This window comes from Mangifera indica, chromosome 17, assembly GCF_011075055.1.
Source record: "Mangifera indica cultivar Alphonso chromosome 17, CATAS_Mindica_2.1, whole genome shotgun sequence".
In the NCBI taxonomy this organism is placed as follows: Eukaryota; Viridiplantae; Streptophyta; class Magnoliopsida; order Sapindales; family Anacardiaceae; genus Mangifera; species Mangifera indica.
In genome coordinates, this window is record NC_058153.1 from 3,711,189 (window position 1) to 3,724,948 (window position 13,760).

The 13,760-nt window shown below is 34.6% G+C and overlaps 1 non-coding gene across 1 annotated transcript; it reads right to left on the reverse strand.

Annotated features, from left to right (window-relative positions):
• Positions 1 to 3,752: 3,752 nt before the first annotated feature.
• Positions 3,753 to 3,859, reverse strand: LOC123201216. Its single transcript, XR_006498777.1, has one exon. It is a non-coding gene; the product is annotated as a small nucleolar RNA R71 (small nucleolar RNA).
• Between the last annotated feature and the right edge of the window lie 9,901 nt (positions 3,860 to 13,760).

The window sequence follows — 13,760 nt, forward strand, 5'->3', positions numbered from 1 at the left end:
ACTAGGAAACGTCATTTCCTACCGGATGTTTAGGACTCTTCGTATAAGAATGTTTTTTTATAGTTATAGTATCCAAAGAAAATTATAAAAAAAAGATTATATATATTTTTAGTATATAAATATTTATAAATGTAAATATATTATTATATAATTAAATATTATTTTAATATTAATAATTTAAAATTATTTAATTATATAATAATATATTTATGTGTAAAGATATTTATTTGAAAATGAATACAGTCGAACTCAGCCATGCAGTTATCATACATGGATATATATATATTTATATATAAAATAAATGCAAAGCAGTGTAAACTAAGCCAACCTAAAATAATAATCTATGGAGTTCTTACATTATGACAAAGTCTATTGACACAGAGAAAGATGAAGTTTTTTGAACCTTACGACAAGTTACATCATAACAAAATACTGTTATCGGGAACAGGACAAAAGTTAAATGAAAAATTTAAGTGAAAATGATGGTGCTGAAAAAGCAAGAGAGAGAGAGAGAGAGTTATCATAGGATTAGTTGGTGGTTTATTGAATTTAATTGTTACAAGGGCTAATCTTATTTTTGCATCAAGCGTTCTCTCAAGATTTATGGGAAGCAAATCTAGTTATTTATTCACACTTTAATATATTATAACTATTAGATCAGTGAATCTAACTATTTAATTAAAAAAGATTATGAATGATCTATCTAAAAAATAAGAAGACCTTATTAAAATTTTGTATAACAACTAAACAGTAATGACTATTATCAAGAATTATATCGTTTGCAATAAAATAAAACACATAAAGGTCAATATCATTTTGTGAGAGATATCCCATCACATCTTTAATTTTATGGTGTTATATTCTCTCTGTTCCCTTAACATAGAAGTGAGGAAAATTTTAGAATGGAATCCGATGAAACATTCTATTTAGAATGGATATTTTATATACAATTTAAATATAAATATAATGTGTTATTATATTATTGATTGTTATATTATTTTTAATCATATAATGATATATTATTTATATATGTAAATTATATATATAAATATTTATAAATATAATTTTACTTATATGAAAAATAATAATTAATTAAAATTTGTGTTTCTTTTATTAAAATCTTTGATGATACAAGTTTTTTCTTTTAAAAAGAGTGTATACCCACTTTATATTTAAATGACGATCAATATTATATATATTTATTATTGATTTAATATATATATATATATATACATATAAATATATTATTATATAATTAAATAATATTTTTAATTAATTTAAAATTATCTAATTATATAATATATTTATATTTACACACATTTGTTTGAAAAACGAGTAAGGTCGAAGTCCACCACGCACTTATCACAACTTATATATATATATATATATATATATATATATATATATATATATATGGCCAAACTACCATTTTTCACCCAAATTTTGATGTGTTCTCAAGGTTATCTCTATGAAGTTTAAAAAATTTAAAGTCTTATCTATTGGTTAATTGGGATTAAAATTTTTTATTAAAGATAGTGGTAAAATTATTAGTTTACTAATAATATTAAAAAAATAAAATTCATTATATTTTCTTCCCTAAGTTTTAAAAACTAACATTTTACATTAACGTAAAATTTTTTAATTTTGAAAAGTCACATTTTTCTCTTCAAACCTTAAGAGCTTTTTTTCTCCCCTCCGACCACCATTTTCTAACACCAATGACCTTCGCTCTCCACCTTAAACCATTGATTGATACACGGGAAACAATCTGGAGTAGATCGCTTTGTCGGAGACAAAGAGATCTCCATATCTCTTTGTGGATGAAAAGATGACAATGATTCGTCTTCGATGAAGAGATATGGAATTGATAAGGCCAATAATTGTTACTATTTTGATTTATAATTCCCTTGTGTTGTGTGGAAATTTGATTTAATCTAATAGAATTGCTTATCTTTTTGCTTTTAGGAAGCTTTGAGCAGTTTTGGAATAAGTTGGGCCAAAAAGAGGAAAAACTGGAGCAGATATATTAAACTGGAAATTTCGTAATGCAGACTAGGCGTGGGCACGTGAAAAATGAGAGCAGAATCTGGAAAGCAGATCTGAACGTCCAGATTTGTTGCAAGAGTCCAGAAAATATTAAGATTTGCTTCCAAGGAAAGGGATAATCACCAGCTGGAAAAGAGGATTAATTGAGCTAAATAAGGAATGATATTTTTGGAAAAAGGATTTATATTAAAAATACATATCTTTTCCTTTCTTTTTGGGAAGATATGGATCACTTTGCTTGATTGGATTAGGAGATTAGGATTGATTTCAATTTCCAGATTTTTAGTAGGAAGATAATATATATAAACTCTTATTTTTATTTGAGAAGGATAAACCATTGTATTGAGAGAATTAGAGAGCAAAACATGTTCTACAGTGGCTGAGTAATTTATCTTGGTTGAAGGGATCTGAAACCATGGAACTACAATGATTGTGAGATTTATTTTTGTTCTTTAATGCATCTTTTAATTATTTGAGTATTGGTTATCTTTCTGAATTATATTTCATGATTGTGTTGGTTGATTTCTAAGATGCGCAATTAGTTTATCAATTAATATAATCTATTGCTAGTTTAGGTGCTGAATCCGTAATTGTTCAATCCACCTAATCGAAGTGGCAACTAGGTTTATCGTTTGCTGCGTCAGAAACTTTAAATCCTAGGGAAATAATCAACTGGATTAAATGCAACGTCGTACGTTTGTGTTGTCTTGCTTCGTTGGTCTTTCTAATTCGTAATGCTATTGTTTAATTAAATTCGAGATCGTATCCGAATTATTAATCAATAAGGGTTAATTGGAATACATGTTTTTGGTTAACTAATCGTAAGGAATGACAGGTAAATTTAATACCACAACGAATATTCAATTAATTAATTTGATATTTTGTTTCGATGATCGATCGTAGTTCCAATGGTGGATGTGACCGAAGACCAAGGTTTGTTAAATCAATTTATTCCTTTTCGATTACTTTTCTGAATTTTTATTTATTGTTTTCCATTATAATTTGCATTCAGTTCAAAACCCCCTTTTTATTTATTTGTTTCGATTTATTTGTGACGACATACTAATCAAGACTCTTCGAGGGATCGATCCCTACTTTCCTTTACTACATTTTTGTTATAGGAATTTAGGATTTAATTTGGGTGTCAACGACAGCACGTACCAAATTTTGGCGCCGTTGCCGGGGAGTTTTTAGTTTGTATGTTCGTTACGCGATCTTTGAAACAAGCTAGTTTACAGTTTGATCCAGAAATTGAAAAGACTGCGAAAGGGCTGAGAAAAGAAGCGAAAAGGAGACTGCAAGCACACAAATCAGTTCACGAAACAGAGCAAAACATGGCTGAAAATCAGACTTTACGAGAGCTTGCTGCTCCAAATTTAAATCAACAACCACACTGCATTACTTTTCCAAATTTAGATGTTAATACTACCTTCGAATTGAAATCTGGACTAATTCATCTTTTACCTATTTTTCGTGGCTCTGCAGGTGAAGATCCTCATAAACATTTAAAAGAATTTCATGTGGTGTGCACCGGAATGAAACCGAATGGAGTAACCGAAGAACAAATCAAGATGAGGGCTTTTCCGTTTTCTTTGAAAGATGATGCGCAAGATTGGTTATATTATCTACCCGCTGGAAGTATCACTACTTGGCATGAGATGAAAAGATTGTTTTTGCAGAAATTTTTTCCAGCATCAAGAGCAGCCAGCATAAGGAAAGAAATCTGTGGCATTCGGCAGCATACTGGAGAATCTTTATACGAATATTGGGAGCGTTTTAAAAAACTTTGTGCAAGCTGTCCACATCACCAAATTAGCGACCAGCTGCTTATTCAATATTTCTACGAAGGACTTCTATCGAATGAGAGAAATATGATTGATGCAGCAAGTGGTGGAGCATTGGCTGACAAAACACCTGAAGCAGCCCGGAATTTAATTGCAAATATGGCGTCAAATTCACAACAATTTGGAAATAGATTAGACCATTCGTCTCGGCGCGTCAATGAGGTAAATATATCTTCTCTTGAAAGCCGACTTGATGATCTAACTACTCTTGTACGTCAAATGGCTGTAGGAAAAACAGAGGTAGCGAAAATTTGCGGAATCTGTTCAGTAGGAGGACATCCAACTGATATGTGCCCAACACTTCAGGAGGACTGCTCTGAACATGCTAATGCAGTGGGCGGATTTTTAGGACAGCAGCAGCGAAATCATAATTATAATCCCTATTCGAATACCTACAATTCCGGTTGGAGAGATCATCCTAATTTTCGTTATGGGAATGCAAATACGAATCAGCCTTCAAATAATTTTCAGCCGTATCAGCAGCCCTATGTTCCTAGACAGCAGCAACCAACCCAAAATTCTGGTTCAGGTACATCTCTTGAAGATATTGTTAAAACTATGGCTACTAACACTGTGAAATTTCAGCAGGAAACAAGAACCAGTATTCAAAATTTGGAGAATCAAATGAGTCAGATGGCTACTGCAATCAGTAGGCTGGAAGCACAAAATTCAAGTAAACTACCGTCACAAACTGTGGTGAACCCAAAGGAGAATGCTAGCGCCATAGTGTTGAGAAGTGGAAAAGAGTTGGAGATGCCAATTAAAGAACCACCTGCACCAACACAAAAAGCGGAAAACAGAGAGGACACGGTAGTAGAAAAGAATCCTTCCGAAAAGGTAGCGACAGGTAAATATCCCCCTTTCAGCGAATACAAACCTGTTCCTCCTTTTCCTGAAGCTTTAAAACTGAAGTGCGAAAGCAATGCGGATTTATATGAGACCTTTCGGAAGTGTGAAGTCAATATCCCACTGTTTGATGCAATAAAACAAGTGCCTCGCTATGCTAAATTTTTGAAAGAGCTGTGTACATTGAAAAGAAAGCAAAAACTCAAAAGGTATGAAAAAATAAAGGTAGGAGAAAATGTTTCAGCCATAATTCGAAAGAGTCTTCCTGAAAAATGCAAAGATCCAGGTATGTTTTGCATCCCTTGCACCATAGGAGAAACAAAAATTGAAAAGGCCATGCTAGATTTAGGAGCATCCATTAATGTAATGCCATATTTCATTTATTCTGCTCTTAATTTGGGTCCTTTAGAACAAACTGGTGTAGTTATTCAGTTAGCCGATAGATCGAATACATATCCGAAAGGATTAATTGAAGATGTTCTTGTTCAGGTTAATGATAAATTAATTTTTCCAGCTGATTTTTATGTTCTTGATATGGAAAATAATGATCAATCTGCACCTATTTTGTTGGGAAAACCTTTTCTGAAAACTGCTAAAACGAAAATTGATGTTCATAAAGGCACACTGACCATGGAATTTGATGGAGAAGCTGTCCAATTTAATATTTATGATGTTATGAAATATCCTGATGTGGATTTTCCTGTGTATTCAGTTGATTTAATTGATTCTCTAGCGCAGGAAATTTTTGATGATGAAGACGAGTTGGAAGCAGCTAACCAGGACAATATTTTGGAAGAAAGAGATGAACCTAAATTAATTTCAGATGTGCAGAATACAGTGGCAGCGATAAATGAGTGCAGAGAGCTGAAAAATACAAATAATTTATCTTTTATTGAGCTGCCAGTATCTAACGAAAAATTGATACCTTCTGTTTTGCAGGCACCGGAGCTGGAGCTGAAACCTCTTCCAAATCACCTAAAATATGTGTATCTTGGAGATGGAGAGACCTTACCAGTGATTATTTCCAGCAAGTTAATTAAGCAGCAAGAGGAAAAATTGGTACAGATTTTGAAGAAGCATAAAACAGCCATAGGATGGACCATTGCCGACATAAAAGGAATCAGTCCCTCTACGTGCATGCATCGAATTCATCTTGAAGAAGGAGCTAAACCAATTCGACAGCCACAAAGGAGGCTGAATCCGCCAATGATGGAAGTGGTAAAGAAAGAAATTTTGAAGTTGCTTCAAGCTGGAGTAATTTATCCTATTTCAGACAGCGAATGGGTCAGCCCTGTTCAAGTCGTTCCGAAGAAGACCGGCATCACAGTGGTAAAAAATCAGAATGATGAATTGGTGCCTACTCGAGTTCAGAATGGGTGGAGGGTCTGTATAGATTATAGGAAATTAAATTCGGTAACCCGTAAAGATCACTTTCCGTTACCATTTATTGATCAAATGTTAGAAAGGTTAGCTGGCCGAGCTTATTATAGTTTTCTAGATGGTTTTTCAGGATATTTTCAGATTGCAATTGCTCCCGAAGATCAAGAAAAGACAACCTTCACATGTCCATTTGGAACTTTTGCATATCGACGAATGCCATTTGGAGCTTGTAATGCGCCAGCTACTTTCCAAAGGTGTATGGTAAGTATATTTTCGGATTATGTTGAGCACATTATCGAAATTTTTATGGACGATTTTACTGTTCACGGAGACTCATTTGATAATTGTTTGCAGAATCTCACACTTGTGTTACAAAGATGCATTGAAACTAACCTTGTTTTAAATTTTGAAAAATGTCATTTTATGGTTGAGCAAGGTATAGTTTTGGGGCATGTAGTTTCAGCCAGGGGTATTGAGGTAGATAAAGCTAAAGTGGATATTATTCAATCTTTACCTTACCCCACTAGTGTGCGGGAAGTTCGTTCTTTTCTTGGCCATGCAGGTTTTTACCGACGTTTTATTCAAGAATTTTCACGTATTGCATTGCCCTTATGTAAGCTGCTTCAGAAAGAAGTGACTTTTGAGTTTGATGAAAGCTGTAAAAAGGCATTTGACAAATTGAAGCAGCTGCTGACTTCTGCACCAATAATCCAGCCACCAGATTGGAGTCTCCCGTTTGAAATAATGTGTGATGCAAGTGATTACGCCGTAGGAGCCGTGTTGGGGCAGCGAGTTGGAAGGGTGCCACATGCCATATATTATGCATCAATGACCTTAAATGATGCACAAAAAAATTATTCGACCACTGAAAAAGAACTCTTGGCGGTTGTTTTTGCATTAGAAAAATTCCGTTCTTATTTGTTGGGTACTAAAGTGGTTATTTACTCTGATCATGCAGCTCTTAGGTACTTGATTACAAAGAAAGAGGCAAAGCCAAGGCTTATAAGATGGGTTCTGCTGCTGAGTGAATTTGACCTGGAGATCAAGGATAAAGCTGGACAAGAAAATCGTGTTGCTGACCATTTAAGCCGTCTAGTTCATGTTAAAACAGAGCAGGATCTGCAGGAGCAATTTCCTGATGAGCAATTATTTTCAGCAAGCTGCAGGCTGCCCTGGTACGCACACATGGTGAATTATTTAGTTACTAACACACTGCCAACTGATTTATCTAAGGCTCAAAGAGATAAACTGAAAAATGATGCAAAGTATCATGTATGGGACGATCCATATCTATGGAAACGTTGCGCTGATCAAATTATTAGAAGGTGCGTACCTGAAACTGAAATTTCTTCTATTATTACCTTCTGCCATTCGTATGCTTGTGGAGGCCATTTTGGAGCAAAACGGACAGCAAGAAAAATTCTGGATTGTGGATTTTTCTGGCCAACTTTATTTCTAGACACGTACTTATTTTGTAAATCTTGTGAACGCTGTCAGAAAACAGGTAATATTTCGCAGAAAAATGAAATGCCTCAAACTCCTATTTTAGTTTGCGAAATTTTTGATGTTTGGGGTATTGATTTCATGGGGCCTTTTCCATCTTCGTTTGGTTACGTATATATTTTATTGGCAGTTGATTATGTCTCGAAATGGGTAGAAGCGAAAGCTACCCGAACTGATGACTCTAAAGTTGTTGCAGGTTTCCTTAAATCTAACATATTCAGCAGGTTCGGCATTCCGAAGGCTTTAATTAGCGATCAAGGGAAACATTTTTGCAACCGAACAATAGAAGCGCTGCTAAAAAAATATGGTGTAACACACAAGATTGCTACGGCGTACCATCCACAAACTAGCGGACAAGCTGAGGTTTCGAATCGAGAAATTAAATCAATTATAGAGAAAACAGTTGGTCCGACCAGAAAGGATTGGAGTTTGCGATTGGAAGATGCGTTGTGGGCATACAGAACAGCATACAAAACGCCAATTGGGATGTCGCCGTATAGGTTAATATTCGGTAAGGCCTGTCATCTCCCAGTTGAATTAGAACACAGAGCATATTGGGCTGTCAAGCATTGCAATATGAAGTTGGATGAGAGTGGCGAACATAGGAAATTACAGCTGCAAGAATTAGAAGAAATTCGCAATGACGCGTACGAGAATGCTAGAATTTACAAGGAGAAAACAAAAGCTTTCCATGACAAAATGATTTCCAGAAAGGAATTTTCACTTGGCCAAAAAGTTCTCCTTTATCATTCAAGACTTCGATTATTTCCAGGTAAATTACGTTCTCGTTGGATTGGGCCGTTCGTTGTGACTAACGTTTTTCCTCATGGTGCAGTGGAGATTCAAAGCTTAACGACATCAAAAGTATTTAAAGTTAATGGCCACAGACTAAAAATGTTTTACGAAGGAGCACCGACTGAAAACGTCGGAGAAGCGGAGCTGAAAGATCCCATGTACATGGATGAATAGATGAAGGCTTTACGTCGAGCCGACGACTGTAAACAAAGGCGCTACTTGGGAGGCAACCCAAGCTTAATTTTGATTAATGTTTCAATTTTAATTTTCTCAACAATTGCTTTAATTTCGGTTTATGTATTCAATTTTTCGTTTTAAATTTCGGTTTTAGGATGTTTAGATAGTTAATTAGCAATTATTTTATGATTTTTTTATTGAGTTTACGTTAATTTATTTTCAGGTTACTGTTCAATCGTCTTCTTCCTCCTGCCAGTCTCAATTAGCCTTCTGTAAATGTTCACAAAGGAAGGAATCTGCACTTTGGTAATCTGGAGCTGGGTTATGTATTTTTGTCAAAAGTCCAACTTTTGGCTTTGATATTTGCTTGAAATCAAGGGGGCAATATGCATTTGTGTGTTTAAAAGGGCTGAGTTAATTGTTTCCAGAGACATAATCGACAAACACAATACTCAAAATTTCCTTTCCACCTAAAACGAAACCCTAGCAGCCCCCTTGCCTCCATTCCGACCACCATGGTCCGAACTCGTTCTCAGCGTCATCGAGCAGCAAAATCCGACCATCGGAGACCATCCACACCCGAGCTGTTGTCCGATTCCGATGATTCACCGAGCAATAGAGCGCCACAGTCCACACCGTCTCCGACGAATGAAACGCCTCCACCATCATTCCATTCACCGTCACCTCAGCCACCACCGACCACCACGGCTTCCGTCCGCTCAGGTCCACGTTCGCGCACTCAAAAAGGGAAGCAATTGGAAATCTCCAGCAGCCTACAACTCAAATTAGGTGGCTTTAATACATTCATTGATGCACAAGACCAACAACGGTATGGGTCCATGTGTGAGCGAAAAATCTACCCATGTAAGTATATTCACACTCCCACTCTTGAGCAATTAGGAATTCGTAATGAAATTGATGAGCTAGTGAATAGATTGAATTGGCAAAATTATGTATATGTGGACTGCCCTGCGTTTATTGAACTCACCCGTGAATTTTATACAACATTTCAGTTTAATGTTGCTGAGGAATTTCATTTGTATACCAAGGGGATAGTTGAGTTTAGGATAATGGGGAAAGAATGTTCATGTTCAATTTCTGATTTTAACATTGCTTTGGGGTTTTTGAACAAAGAGGATGAAAAGAGTGAGCGCTACGTACGATCCCACTGTGATTATAATCCTGATTTTAGTCCTACTAAATTATGGCATGAATGGTCAGTTGATGTTGCTCCTTATAATCCTAGTGCTTCTAAGAGTTCGTATTTAAAAAGCCCCGTGTTCAAATATTTACAACGATTCTTAGCTTTTAATTTTTCTGGAAGGAGGGATAGTGCAGGTACCATGTCCAAAGTTGAGTTTTATTTTTTATGGTGTCTGGAGCATAACATTCAGGTTAATTTAGGCTTTTGGTTACTCACCCAATTCCAGTCAGTGGTCCAGAAAAAGAATAAACCCTTAATCCTTGGTTCATATATCACTCAATTAGCAGTTAACTTGGGTTTATTAGATATTTCTAATCATAACATGCATACTGCCTGTGAGGTAGAACCATTGGATATAACTTGTTTAGACAGGATGGGGATTGTAAGACAACAAGCAGATGGTAGTTTCAGCTTCCTGCCACCTGGACCAGCAGCACCGCCTCATTCCAGGCCACATAGGCAGCCCAGAACGCAAGCAGAAGCAGCCCCCAACATTCCCCAACCACAAGGAGATCTTCCATCATCTTCCTATGCTCCTTCATTCGACAGTATAGGGGCCCAACTGCAGAGATGTGAACGAAAATTAGACCGTATGGAGCGTAATCTGCTCGCTTTTTTCAATTCGCAAGGATTCACGCCGCCATCTCCTCCATCTCCATAATTCAAATTGTTCTTCCATCTCCACAAAACCAGAGAAGTTTCTTCTTCCTTTTTCTTTTAATTTTCAGTTTTATTATTATTCTATTTTGCTTCAACATTGAGGACAATGTTTGGTTTAAGTGTGGGGGAGGGTGTATTTGTGTTGTTCACTGCTCTGTCTTTCAATTCTATTTTTTTTCTGCTATGTTCTTGTATTCTGTCAGTTTTTTTCTGCCCTCTTATGTGATATGCTTATTTTATTATGCCTCAAAAATTTTTTTTTCTTTACTGCGTTCTGTGTATGTTGCTGTTCATTGTTGGATAAAGTTTGATTTTCATTAATATGGCAGCTAGTGTGTCCTTCCCTGTTTTTAATCAGCTAAACAGTCCATTAATCTCACTTTGAATGAATTAATTTGTATGCATGCCTTAGAATTTAGCCGATTCAATAGGAGAGCGTTGTACACTGATTTGTTAGATTAATTAGGGGTGTGCATTTAAACAAATTTTGATAATTGAGTGCTTGAGTTTGTTTGAAGTTGAGGTGAATTTAAGTAACCCGTGAGTTTTGAGCCGATAAAGATTGAAACATTCATATCAATCTATGTTTTTCTTTGATGAGTGATATTCTTCCATGTGAATATATCTCTAGAACTTGCTTTGAACCGTTTTGAGACCACATTGAAATATGCATGCATGAAAATGATAAAGGCACTCTTGTTTAAACCCTTTAGCTTAAAAAGCCAACCCATTTTAATTTCCCTAGTTAGCCCCTTGAGCCTTACAAAGCCCTTGATTCTTTGTGCTAAAACCATATTACAAACCCAAGCCTTCAAGTAAAAATCCTCACCCAACCATGAAAATGAGCAAGGCATTTAAACTTAAATTTGTTGCTTGGTGAATTTGTTATCTTGAGAAATTTAAGTGTGGTGGAAAAGGGAACTTAATTGTATAAGAAGAGATGATGAAAAGAAGTTGGCATGAAGAGTGCTATTGAGATTGCCTTATATTGTTATCTTTGCTACCCAATTCTCTTAGTTATTCAAAAAAAAAAAAAAAAAAAAAAAAAAAAAAAAAAAAAAAAAAAAAAAAAAAAAAAAAAAAAAAAAAAAAAAGAAAAGAAGTTGAAAAAGAGAGAAGAGAAAGGCAATGACAAGTGGCAAAGAAATGTGGTGAATGTGGTGGCTTTAGCTTGACATTTTTGTTCCCCTTATGTGTTTAAATGTTTTGTTAATATTCATGGTTTTAACCTTTTGTATCCATTAATCCTCACCTTTAGCCAAAGCCCCATTACAACCTAAAATAAAGTCCTTTTGATTTATGCATGTATATAATCTAAGTGGTGGAGATTTGGTGCATGAGCAAGCTTATGGTAGAATGTTTGCATTGGAAGAATTTGAGCGAAACACCGAACCATTAAACACATGAGTGATATGAGTGATAACCGTGAGGATGATTCACCGAAGCTTTATACATGCTTTAGAAATTGATTATCTTGATTTGTCTTTGTGCATATTTCCTTGTAAAGTTTGATAATGATGTGTGTTGATGCTTGAATCTTGGATGGTTTGAATTTTAAGGTATGCACACTTTTTGGTATCGTGAGAAAAGAGATTGATGGAACATTTTTGTGTTTGCTTTGTTTTTGTTTTTGTTTTACTCGAGGACGAGCAAAAGATAAGTGTGGGGGAATTTGATAAGGCCAATAATTGTTACTATTTTGATTTATAATTCCCTTGTGTTGTGTGGAAATTTGATTTAATCTAATAGAATTGCTTATCTTTTTGCTTTTAGGAAGCTTTGAGCAGTTTTGGAATAAGTTGGGCCAAAAAGAGGAAAAACTGGAGCAGATATATTAAACTGGAAATTTCGTAATGCAGACTAGGCGTGGGCACGTGAAAAATGAGAGCAGAATCTGGAAAGCAGATCTGAACGTCCAGATTTGTTGCAAGAGTCCAGAAAATATTAAGATTTGCTTCCAAGGAAAGGGATAATCACCAGCTGGAAAAGAGGATTAATTGAGCTAAATAAGGAATGATATTTTTGGAAAAAGGATTTATATTAAAAATACATATCTTTTCCTTTCTTTTTGGGAAGATATGGATCACTTTGCTTGATTGGATTAGGAGATTAGGATTGATTTCAATTTCCAGATTTTTAGTAGGAAGATAATATATATAAACTCTTATTTTTATTTGAGAAGGATAAACCATTGTATTGAGAGAATTAGAGAGCAAAACATGTTCTACAGTGGCTGAGTAATTTATCTTGGTTGAAGGGATCTGAAACCATGGAACTACAATGATTGTGAGATTTATTTTTGTTCTTTAATGCATCTTTTAATTATTTGAGTATTGGTTATCTTTCTGAATTATATTTCATGATTGTGTTGGTTGATTTCTAAGATGCGCAATTAGTTTATCAATTAATATAATCTATTGCTAGTTTAGGTGCTGAATCCGTAATTGTTCAATCCACCTAATCGAAGTGGCAACTAGGTTTATCGTTTGCTGCGTCAGAAACTTTAAATCCTAGGGAAATAATCAACTGGATTAAATGCAACGTCGTACGTTTGTGTTGTCTTGCTTCGTTGGTCTTTCTAATTCGTAATGCTATTGTTTAATTAAATTCGAGATCGTATCCGAATTATTAATCAATAAGGGTTAATTGTAATACATGTTTTTGGTTAACTAATCGTAAGGAATGACAGGTAAATTTAATACCACAACGAATATTCAATTAATTAATTTGATATTTTGTTTCGATGATCGATCGTAGTTCCAATGGTGGATGTGACCGAAGACCAAGGTTTGTTAAATCAATTTATTCCTTTTCGATTACTTTTCTGAATTTTTATTTATTGTTTTCCATTATAATTTGCATTCAGTTCAAAACCCCCTTTTTATTTATTTGTTTCGATTTATTTTTGACGACATACTAATCAAGACTCTTCGAGGGATCGATCCCTACTTTCCTTTACTACATTTTTGTTATAGGAATTTAGGATTTAATTTGGGTGTCAACGACAGCACGTACCAGGAATCTTCATCTCCGATGAAGAGATCCATTTCAGATTATTTTTTGTGCATTATCCAACGGTTTAGGGTGGAGAAGAAACGACGTTGGTGCCAAAGGAGTAAAGAAAATATTTGTGAAAAAAAATATAACTTTTCAAAGTTAAAAAACTTTAGATAGGAGTAAAGTTGTTAGTTTTTAAAATTTAGGAGAAACAATATAATAAATTTTGTTTTTTAAAATATTATTAATGAAATAACGATTTTACTTTTATCTCTAATAAAAAATTTTAACAATAATTAATTTATGAG